The sequence below is a fragment of the Sorex fumeus genome, unplaced genomic scaffold (assembly GCF_029834395.1).
Source record: "Sorex fumeus unplaced genomic scaffold, SorFum_2.1 ptg000076l, whole genome shotgun sequence".
NCBI lineage: Eukaryota > Metazoa > Chordata > Mammalia > Eulipotyphla > Soricidae > Sorex > Sorex fumeus.
In genome coordinates, this window is record NW_026606133.1 from 3,231,169 (window position 1) to 3,243,232 (window position 12,064).

Here is a 12,064-nt window from a genome sequence, read left to right on the forward strand (position 1 = left end):
CCCGCACGCGGGCGCCTTCCCGGCCGCGCCCACGGCACCTTCCGGGTGGAGTCAAGTGTGAGCCCAGGCTGGAGGGGACCCAGGGGGCCCCCAAGGCGCCCCATTCCCGCCCCTAAAACCTTCCCTTGGGCTTGGTCCAAGAAGACTTGAAGGTCCTGGAACCCTCACCTCCGCTCCCCACCTTCCTCTCTCCCTTCTCCTTCCCTGTGCCCCAGCCCTCTGCTGCCTTCCCCTCTCCCTCAGTTTCCCCTGGAACGCCCCTTCCCCCAGGCAGCGTTTGCAAAGGCGTGTGCACACCCTTTCCAGAGCCTCCACCGCGTGGCCATCTGCGTCCTCGCCTTCCTTCTGCAGAGCGCTCCTCCCGACCACAGAGCTCAGAGAGGAAGACAGAAGACATTGACCAGCCCGCCCAGGCCTTTCTCACACCCAGTGGCCTGCACTGCCTACCCGCAATGGTGCTCTCCAAGCACGAGCCCTTCTGTGCATCCCAGGGAGCCAATCACCAAGCCTAGTATAGACAGCCTGATACCATCTGGAGAGGAAATTCAGCATAGCACAGGGAAGGCGGTCACTCGGGTGGGCAAGGACAAGGCCCCGCATGGATGCCTGTCCAGCACAGCACAGCCGTGCCCAGGGTCCAGCCTGCTCAGGCCACCGCAGGGACATGCAGGGCAAGTCTCTTCACAGGCAGAACACCCCTCCAGCTCCCGCTGCTCCTGCCTCTCCCCCTCATCCACCATCCTCCCCACCCTAGGGCACTAGGAACCTCTGAGGTCCTTATAAAGATCCGAGCCAGGCGCCCTCTCTCAGAGAGACAGATTCAATCTGTCTATGGTAGAAGACTGGGCTCTCAGCGTTCGTTTCCGTGGCTTGGTTGTGCTCATGACTGCAGGGCTCAGTGCTCGGGGATGGCTCCTGACAGTGCTCCGAGGAGCAGGAGACTGGGGCCAGGAAGCAAATGCTGCCTCCCATGCACAGAGCACCCTCCCAGCCTGTGAGCTTTCGCCTTCGGGGCTCCGGTGTCTCGAGGCTAAAAGCCTCCTTAGGGTCCAAGGCGGGAAGCCAGGGAACAACCATTGTTTGGAAGAGCCACAGCATGGGATCGAAGTGCAAGCTCAGGTCTCAATAGCGCGGGCTGTGGCGGCCTCCGATCCAAGCCCCTTTCTTTGAGATGTGCGTTAGCCGAACCTGGGGCTTGGCTCTGTCCATCTCGTCATAAACACCCAGACCTCCTTGCTTTTTCCTCCATCCGTCTCTGGCCAGACTCACTTGGGACCTTTCCAGACACTCAGTCTGTCTTTCTAAGGCCTTCTGGGCAATCCTGGCAAAGAAGAAGGGCCATAACTGGCCTCTGAACTGTCTTTTTCAGAGGACAGATGGGCATCTGGCCCTCCAGAACTGGGGGAAATGCACACACACACACACACACACACACACACACACACACAAGTAATTTGGTGCCACTGCTGACCCCTATATTCAGGGCGTTACCGAGGATTATGGGGCCCAGGAAGGAGACGGAGGGTGTCACATATGGAGTCTTGCTCCCTAGACTGGCATATTTTCTCAGAAGCAGGAATTCACGTCCGAGAAAGCCCTGGTGGGACGCAGCAGCGGCAGCAGGGACCCAGCCTACCCCCTCCACAGTCCCCCGTGAGGGTGCCCCAATGTCGGGGCAGAGCGCCCCTCAGTCTGCTCCCCAAAAAGTGTGCTTCAGCCCCGTCTTCCTGGACACCCCAGAGAAGAAAAGGAACTGAGAAGCCAGGAGCACGAGAAGGAAGAGCCACAGGCCCTGGGCTTCTCCCTCCTGCCCTCTCTCCCGCCACGTCTGCAGGTTAGTACAAAGGTGATGCAACTGAACCAAACCCATCGCTTGTGGCCACGGCCATCATGGCCCGCTGCAAGGCAGCCTTTGGACACAGGGAGATTTCTTGTTTCTTCTTTATTTGTTTTTGAGACACACCTGTTAGAGCTCGGGGCATACTTCTGGCTCTGTGCTCAGGGTGGTGGCTGACGGTGCACAGGGGATCCTGTGGAGTGGCCGGAATGGAATTGGTACAAGGTTTTTGTGCATGCTCTTATTTCCGACAAGGAAAGAGATCTTGCAAAGCAGATATTCCCCGAAAGGACCACATCAGCCAGCAACGCAATGAATAGCCTCTTCGGAAACGGTGCAATGCAGGTTTGTGTGTGCACCTGTAGGGCACCAGTCACCAGTCACCAGCCAGCCGGGATCTTTCAAGAGGGATCTTCACTAAGTGCAACAGTATCCAGGTTGAGATGTAGCAGAGGTGCCTCTGCCAGTGACTGCACCAAGGTCCTGAGCCAGGAGAAAACCAGTTTCCAAACGCCTCGAAGTAGGTAGGTTGTCCAGCAGCTGGCTGGCCAGCTTCTACTGCTTCCTAGGAGTTCCCTTCCCATTGCCTTTTACCCCAAATCACCAGCAATGAGACTGACGTGTTTGGTGCCTAGATTCGGCAGGAACTCTAGTCTGTATCAGCATCTCTAGAGAATTCCCAGGGGATTCTCAAGGGGCCAGAGGGGAAGATCATGAAAGGGGGACAGAATATGACAGCCCTCCCCCAATCGTGAACGACTTTGTCACGGTGTATCTCACCGTCATTAAATGGGGGAAAAATAAAGGATTTAAACAAAATTAAATTTAAAACTAAAATTTGAATTAAACAATTAATTAAAATAAAATTAATTTTAATTAAAAAACTAAAAATTAAAAGCTCACAATAAAAAGTTTTAATTTTAAAAAAGATTTTAAATTTTTGTTTTTTGGGTCACACCTGGCGATGCTCAGGGGTTACTCCTGGCTTTGCACTCTGGAATCTCTCCTGGCAGTGCTCAGGGGACCATATGGGATGCTGGGGATCGAACCCGGGTCGGCCACGTGCAAGGCAAACACACTACCCGCTGTGCTATCACTCCAGCCTGAAGATTTTAAAATTTTAAAATTAAGATTTTAAAATAAAAAATTAAAAAGCACTAAATTTTAAAGAGTTAAATTCACATCTAAAAATGACTAGGACCCAAGCATCAGGACAGGGCAGGGACTGGAAGGAAAGTGGGATGAGGCTGTGGGGGATGGGCAGACAGAGCAGGCCACTGTCCAGGCGTCTGCACTGAGGGGGACTCTCGTGGCCCTGGTGCTGGATGGAAAGCACCCCAGAGGATGCCCTTTCTCTGTCCCTGGTCCCCGAGGGGCACATGGTGCCTCGTGGCCCCCTCCTGGGGTCCCTGCAGCTCAGCCCCAGCCTCCTCTCAGAGCTCAGGGATCTCTCCCGAGGGTGCTGGGGAACCCCGCAAGGTGCCAGGACCCCAGTGGGCTTGGCTGCTGGCACTGTCCCACTCTCTGGCAATCCTGTCCGGGTCTCGACAGGATTGAAACGTTGCTGGCTCGGTCCCAACCTTCCATTTATAGAAGCCCCAGGCCAGGCAAATCAGAGGAGACCTACACGAGAGGGTCTGGGCTAAATCTGAAAGGACAGACCTTTACACTTGGCACCTCTCAGCAGCCTACTTGGATGTGGAACAGGTAATGCGTTGTTTACAGAAAATAATATATCTATGGGCCAGAGACACTGGAGCAGGCAAAGTGCTAGCCTTCCACACAGACAACCCCGTTCCGACCCCCAACGTGTCGCTTATCCCCCAAACGCTGTCCTGTGTGATCCCTGAGCACTGAGCCAGGAGGAAGCCCTGAGCACTGCCAGATGTGTTCCCCATTCCCCAAAGTGCCACGATGAAAATGTGGCACAGTGACACTTTGAAAGGCATTTTTAAACAAATGCTCTTCAAACCAGCATACTTGTGTTCTGATTTTCGTTCCTAAACATGGAAAGGACTGACAGGTGCTCTTCATAAATACGGATGCTTTGTTCTGTTTAGAAAGCTCATGGACCCTCAGGAATTACTCCCGGTGGTGCTCATATAGGATGATGGGAATCGAACCCGGGTTGGTCCTACCCGCTGTGCTATCTCTCTAGCACCCTCTCTTTCTTTTCTTTCTCTTTCCTTCCTCCTTCCTCCCTCCCTCCCTCCTTTGTCTATTTCTCTTTCTTTCTTTCTTTCTTTCTTTCTTTCTTTCTTTCTTTCTTCTTTTCCATTCTCTCTCTTTCTCTCACTCTTTTTCCATGTTCCTTGAACCTTGGAAATAATAGAATGAAAGAAGCATCAGGAAAAGGTCACAGGCAGCTTTTGGCAGGAAACAGCGCCCCCCAGTGTCCACACGGACAAACAGCTCATACACGGGCAGGAGGTACCTCAGTCACGCTGAGCGCCTGGACACTGAGCCCTGTTCGCAGTGACCAGCCGCTGGACGGGTTCCAGAGCGGGGGTGGCTCAGTTCCCTGCCTCACTGCGTCACACCGGCCTGAACGGGAAAAGGGCTCGGGGCTCTGCACGTGGGTTTCTGGGGGCACCTGGTGGACATGTCTCAGGCTCTTCCCCCTTCACAGCTCCAGGGCCCAGGAGGGCTTCCTGGGGATTGTTCTGGAAGGTGCAGCTCCCTTCCGGAACGCCTCTTTGCAGCTCTGGGCTCCTGGCTTCTGAGGAGCCTGCAGGGTCGAGGAACGCAGGTTCAGGCTGTGGCACAAGCATGAAAGTTCCCCTGACCAGAGGGCAGCAATAGCCGCGAGGTCAAACTGAACAAGTGGGAAAGTTTGAGGGGATGCTGTGTACCCTGTGACCCCCAACAGAGATCCAGTGTCATGAAGGCAGCCTGAACTCCCTCCCTCCCTCCTTCCCTCCCTCCTTCCCTACTTCCCTCCCTCCCTCCCTCCCTCCCTCCCTCCCTCCCTCCCCCCCTTCCTCTCTCCCTCCAGCTCTTCCTTCCTTCCTTCCTTCCTTCCTTCCTTCCTTCCTTCCTTCCTCCCTCTTTTTATTGCTTTAGAAATTTTTAAAGTTACTTTTACTACACTGCCGTTATCCATAAAGTTATTGCTAACAGTTGCTTCTGGCATACAATGTCCCAGCGCCAACCCCGCCATGCTCCCTCCCTGCACCAAGGCCCTCAACCTCCCCACCCCCCAGCCTATCCCTAAGCACCCCTCATCGATTCCACATTATTGCTCCAACACGACTTAAAGCAGCTGCAATGGGATTATCGGGCGATAAATGTCCAGCCCAGTGCCTTCTCTCCAGCCCAGGCCTGAGAAAGCTCCCTGGGGCCAGAACGGAAGGGAAAGAGGTGTTTCCGGCTGGACTGCGCCTTGTGGCAGCAGAAGGAGCTGGGGAGGAAACGGGCCAACACAGAGGCCGGTCCTTCCCGACCAGGCCTTGCCTCGGCCCGACAGTGCCCCCGGCTCCCCGCACGCCCACGTGCCTCTGCACAGTCTCCACGGCACAGTCCAGAGTGGCCAATCCCGGCCCCGACCATGGGCTTCGGTGTCCCCCAGACAGGACGTGGCACAGGGCTCAGGGTCACAGTGCTTGAGGGCCACAGGGCCCATCACAGGGCGGCAGGAGCGGGGATCTCTTCCTCTGTCCCCGCTGGGTCTGGTGTAGGCACAGGAGGTGCTCACAGTCCCGGGGAAGTGCTCTGCCTGCGGGACCCCACGAGGAGGATCAACACAGGATCTATTTCTCTCCCTTCTGTGAACAACGATCTGTTTCCCCATTGTGTTGACTTATCTCTCAGGGGGATACAACTGACAGTGCTCAGGGCTGACTCCTGGCTCAGTGCTCAGGGGTGAGTCCTGGCTCTGTTTTCAGGGCTCCTTCTGGCTCTGTGCTCATGGATAACTCCTGGTCTGTGCTCTAGATTCCTCCTATCTCTGTGCTAAAGGAAAATTCCTGGGTCTGTGCTCCCTAGACCTGGCTTGGCTTCCCTAGACCTCCACTAGAAAATGGGATGTACTAAAGCTTTCCTTCGGGATGAGGGTAGCCAGGTTCAAACACAAGACACCCTGTGACTTTGAATTCTATCTTCAAGGGACACATTGCTACTAAAGATCTGTCTGCCATTGACCTGAAAATCGATTTTAACAAAGCATCCTGTATTGGCTCTAACTGGTGAAGTGAGCCATTAACACAATGTTGAAGAGAACAAATTAATATCTGTTTCAAGTCATGAAATCTGTAAATAAAATTTAAAACTAGGACACAAGGAGAGAGTGCTATTATTTGAAAACTCAAGGAAGATTTCGGTGGGAAAAATCCCCTTGATCAAGCGAGCTTTGATCAAGCTGCAAATGAAAGATGTGCTCACATCTGGCAAACAGATGCTAAGGGTGATGGCTAGAAGCAAGCATAGTAAATGTACTAGCATCAGGAAGCCCTTCCAAAGTCCACGGCATGGCATCCAAAACCACCTACAGTGAAGCCAGCTTTGCCCAGACTCAAACAACACCAGCTACCAGGAGAATCCACGGGAGAAGCTTAAGGCAGGAGCCAGCCAAGGTGTTTTGGAAAGAGGCAGGACATGCTTGCTAGCCTGTTCTCAAACTGTCCCTATGGCAACTCCCAGCTCCATCACCGAATTACCCACTGACAGCAGAGGAAAGGATAGATGTGGCCGCGTCTCAAGAAAACTTTACTCACAAGAGCAGCAGGCAGGTTGGGTTTCACAGACAGCAGAGAAAGGAATGGATGTGGCTGTGTCCCAATAAAACTTACTGACAAGTGGCTGTGTCCCACTTAAACTTATTGACAAGAACAGCCAGCAGTTCAAATTGGATGGGACAGAGACAAGTGGATGTGGCTGTGTCTCAATAAAATTTTATTGACAAGAACAGCAGGCAGTTCAGATATCACAGACGGCAGAGAAAGGAATGGATATGGCTGTGCCTCAATAAATCTTTATTGACAAGAACAGCAGGCACTTTGACTTTAACAGTACAGAGAGGAATAGATGTGGCTGTGTCTGAATAAAACTACTGACAAGAATAGCAGACAGTTTGGATTTGATGGACAATAGAGAAAGTCATCAATGCAACTGTGTCCCTACAAAACTTTATCAACAAGAACAGTAGGCAGGTTGGATCTACCCCAAGCTCTTGTTTGGGGACAAAAGGCAAAAGAAAAGATTGTTGGTGGCTCTTAACACTATGGATGAGCTTTCAACTCAAAGGAAGAAACAGCAAGGGCAAGAATTATTTACCGCCATCTCCTCTACCTGGGTAGAATTGGCAGGATGTTGAAAGGTTTAAGATAGGGATTGATACCACCAAACTCCATCATCAATGCAGCTCAGACGAGTCGGATTTCTGACTTGTGAAATCAACTAGCCGGCTGAAAAAGACCTAGATTGTGAAAAGATTAAGATGTCTGCTTACCGGAGTCAGATTAGCAATGGAGTCACAAAGTGACTTAGTACCTTCTGTCCTAACACAGGGAATACCGTGCTGATTAAATTGCAGCCAGCCTCGCTGTATTTCATCTTATAAAATGCCCCGTATTCTCCTTTCTGTTAAAAACACATAAAGAACACATAAAACGGGAAGGCTTCTGGGGTGATTATCTTTCACGTTTGTGTTCTTTATTCACTGCAGAGGAAAAGTAACATCATAAAGTCTCACCGAATTAATGGGACAGTGTCTGAATTTTTATAGATGTCTCCTAATTCCTTCCCGGAGGCCAGAACTAGCAGATACATTTGTTGAAAGGGGATATCATTCATCACATCTCTTGTGGGGTAAGAACTTGCAATTCGATACAGCACAGCACATCACTTTATTCAAAATTGAACAATGAGCAACAGGATGTCAGTTTATTCTTCTTTATGCAACCTATGATAAATATGGACACATTCATTCAGTGACCACTTTCTGCTGGGGAGTCAGCAAGCGTACAAATGTCTACAGCAATTTATTCGTCTGTGGTTCAAACCGTCCTCTCTGAGACACATCCTAACTCCTTCAGTACGATAAACTATTTCAGCTGCTTACTTTGCAAGACAGGACATAGGATATGAGGGGTTAGAATTTGGGGGAAAAAAGAGCTTATTTTGTTACACAGTAGAAACTTGCCATGTACCCAGAAAATCTGAAACATACATCTAAGATTCTGACGATAATGTCAGAAAGGCACATTTATTTGTTTTTAATGTGCTGCCTGGGAAGGTTTCTTAGGACCTAATAATAGTTACTGGGTTCAGAAGAGTGCCTTTAGGGGAAAAGTATATGTAAATAATAATGATTTTCTATTGGTTTTTGGGAGTCGCTGGGGCTATGCCCAGCTGACTCCTGGCTCTGCACTCAGGTCTTACCTGCGAGGGGCTCAGGGGACCGTGCGGGGGCATAATATCATGAGGAGCCGTGCTCAGTCCTGTTCGATTTGATTGTGGCTGTGATTCTGAGGCCGTGAATTAAATAGGAAGGACCCATGACGGCGACTGGGAATTGCTGCTCGCACCCAGTCTGCTTGCAGGGGAGGGGAAGGGGAAGGGGAAGGGGAAGGGGAAGGGGAAGGGGAAGGGGAAGGGGAAGGGAGGCGCGGAACCACCAGTCCCACTACCTGGATGGGAGAGTGCACCACTGCCACCTGGTGGAAGAGGGGAGAATTGCTGCCAGCCAGCCCCCAACAAACAACCCACCGGGCCTCAGGGGCTGGGGGAGAGGCAGGGGGACAGAGAAGGGACCACCAGGACAAAGACAGCTGGAAATGGTGACTCTGGAAAAGAGCTTTGTGCCGAAAGGAGGCAAAGGGACACACAGGATAACTCTCAGTACCTGTATCGCAAACCATAATGCCCAAAGGGGGAAGAAACAGAGACAGAGACGAGACAGAGACAGAGACAGAGACAGAGACAGAGACAGAGACAGAGAAGGAAAGTGCCTGCCATAGAGACAGGCTGGGGGGAGGGTGGCGTGACAGAAATTGGGGACATTGGTCGTGGGAAATGTAACCTGGCAGAGGGGCTGGCATTGCATACTGTATGACTGAAACCCAATCAGCAACAACTTTGTAACTGTATCTCAGGGAGATTCGATAATTCAAAAACAACAACAAATTATCCAGACGGTGGGTCAGAGCAACAGAAAATTTGGTGGGATGCCTTGCAGTGGCAGACTGAGGTTTGATGCCCAGCATCCCACTTGGTCCCCCAAGCACGGCCAGCAGAAACTACTGAGTGCAGAGCCACGAGTACCCCCTGAGCATGTTCCCCCTGAGCACCGCCGACTGTTCACCCTCTGAAAACGCCAAAAAAATGATCGAGTGTCAAAGCTGAGAAACCTTGACCTCCGGACAAATAGATTCATTTAAAATGGGAGTTGGAGGAGAAAATTCTTCCACTAATCTCATTCAAAGTCTGACTTAAATATCTTTCATGTAAGCGTCATCGATGTTTCGCCTCAATAGGACATTTCTGTGGTCTGGATTAGACAGAACAACTGTGCATGTTACTAACAACCAAGCTAGAGGAAGTTATTTGTTTCTGCTCTAAGAAGTACTCCCAGCTCAGTATTCCTCCTGCGAGGCCCGAGAGCCTCAAAGTCTGAGCTTTCAACATGAAAAGAAGTGCCCAAACCTAGTGAGTTGTCTCCCAGGGCCCAAAGGAACTTTTTCCAGCTCGCAAGAGTCTCCAAGCTACATTGAAAGGTTTCGATTTGTCCCAAACACAAAGATTTCCATTCGAAAGGACCCGTGCACGCCTGTGTCCACAGCAGTGCTGAGTCCAGACGTGAAAACCACCCAAAGGCCCAACCACGGACCAAGGAATGAAGAAGTTGTGAGACATAGACACACAGTGGGCCCGCTCTACTCTACGAACAAAATCATGCAGCCTGCAGCCCCATGAATGGAGCCATGAGCATCATGCGCAGTCCAGCCAGTCCGAGGGACAGGGGCTGACACGGTGATCTCTCACTGCAGGACTTACAGAGACATAGCCAGGGAGCAAGGAGGGCCAAAGGCAACACGCGGGCAAACTGAGCCCGGCCCTTGGGGGAGGGAGGTGGGTACCCAGTGCCAGATGTGTGTCGGGATGGTGTGCACGCAAAGCACCATTAACTGTCTTTCAATCACAGAGGCTCAAACAATCAAATGGGGGGTAAAAAACTACATTGAAACAGTCAAAGTTACAGTTTATTCTTTTTTCTTTTGCTTTTTGGGTCACACCTGGCGATGTCAGCTGCATGCAAGGCAAACGCCCTACCAGCTGTGCTATCGCTCCAGCCCCGCCCCAGTATTCTTAAAGTAAAGGAAGCATCAGATAAAATTTCAAATTTCTAACACAAGACCCAGGTAATGGCTTGTGCTGAGAGGTCCAGTGGAATATAAGAAATGTCTTTTCTTGTTTCTGCCGAGAGGAAGCAGCATCATGAATAGCTGAGCCTTGGCACGACTAGAAGAAGACACAGCAGAAACTGGCTAAACAACGTTTGAGATGCTGGAAACTCTGAAGGACTTTTCTCTAGGTTTCTCCATGAAGAAGGAGGAGGGTGATGCATATTTTAATATATATAGGGACTTGAGGATTAGTCATAGCACTAATTAAGTACTAGCTTACATTAACAGTTTTAGTTTCATACTTAATTAACATGATTGGAGCTCATAGCATTATCCCAGAATGAAGAATAATATTTTTAATTATTTTTTATTTTTTAGGAATAATACTCATACTGCCAATATCACTAAGAATAAACAGGAAGGCTGTTTGTCTTGGCAGGCATTGTGTTCAATGGAAGGTAAAAGACGTAGGTAAAACAGAAAAACAACTTTAAGTTAAGGGATGATTTGTAGTTCTCCAAAATTACATGTTTCCAAATAAAGAAGGCTAAACTCTTTAAAGTCAGAAATGTTATCCTTGTCACTGTATCGCTGTCATCCCGTTGTTCATGAATTTGCTTGAGTGGGCACCAGTAATGTCTCTCTTCATCCTTGTCATGTGCTATTGTAGCCCGATGGCATATTCGGGGCTCTTTCAGGGTCAGGGGAATGAGGACCATCATTGTTACTATTTTTGTCATATCGAGTACGCCACGGGGTAGCTTGCCAGGCTCTGCTGTGCAGGCGGGATACTCTCGGTACCTTGCCGGGCTCTCCGAGAGGGATGGAGGCTTTTGGGGCAGCCTCTAATCACCTTTACAGGTGAAAGAAATAAATCAAGTGAAATACTTTAGATAAAAGCTCAGAATACATTATATAATCCCTTTAATAAATGGTTCTCGGCAACTCCGGCCAAAACTCACGCATGACTGAAGACCCACAGAACAAGATAAGCGGAACTCTCTGAGACCTTGGACTCCAGGCTCAACGGACCCAGGAACAGAGGTTCTCTGCTTGCTCCCACCAACCGCAGGTGACAAAGGGATTATAATAAGGAGCCCCACCATACCCTGCCTGTCTGCTTCCACCAACCACCCAAGACCCAGGGATCGGAATGCGCACAGAAGACCCACCCTACCCCTACCGGGACCATATAAATACCCCACTGGCAGACCTCCACTACCGACACTACCTCCACTACCCAGCCGTCGCCACACTCCAGGACACTTTCCGGACCCGCGCGGCCGTTTCGCGGCCACGGGACCCATCATAAGACACTAAATACCCATCTTCCGGAATTGCCGTACAATATCTGATAGGGTTCAAATATGGTAACACCTACAAGGGCGATTAGAGGTCGCCCCAAAAACCTTAGGTTATGACAGGCCCTAGAGGTCATTCAGGTCCAGCTCCATATGGGGCTTTGAGAGTATGACCAAAGCATCGGTAACTCCTCACCTATACTCACTGGGAGACCTGGTCTAGGTTCGGTGACATTAGACTGCCATCCTTGAACCTCAGTGGAGAGGTCCCTATCCCATGACCTTGATCATGCCATTCACTCTGAAGGTGGAAAGAATCAAAGCCTGGGTCCATGCTTCACATGTGAAAACTGCCTCCCCCCTTGAAGACAGGACGACAACGGCCAGTGGTGTGTCCTGCCAACTGGAGCCTCTCCCTCCAAGATAAAACTGAAGAAAGTGATTGAAGGGATCCTAGGGAGTGGCACGGGTTATTCTCTGCTTCTGTTTGCTCAGCTGTGAAGCAAACTCACTATGAGCCCAGATTTTGGCACTGGGTACTTTCTGCCACTATGACGGGTAGAATTATAGCCAATGACACGCAG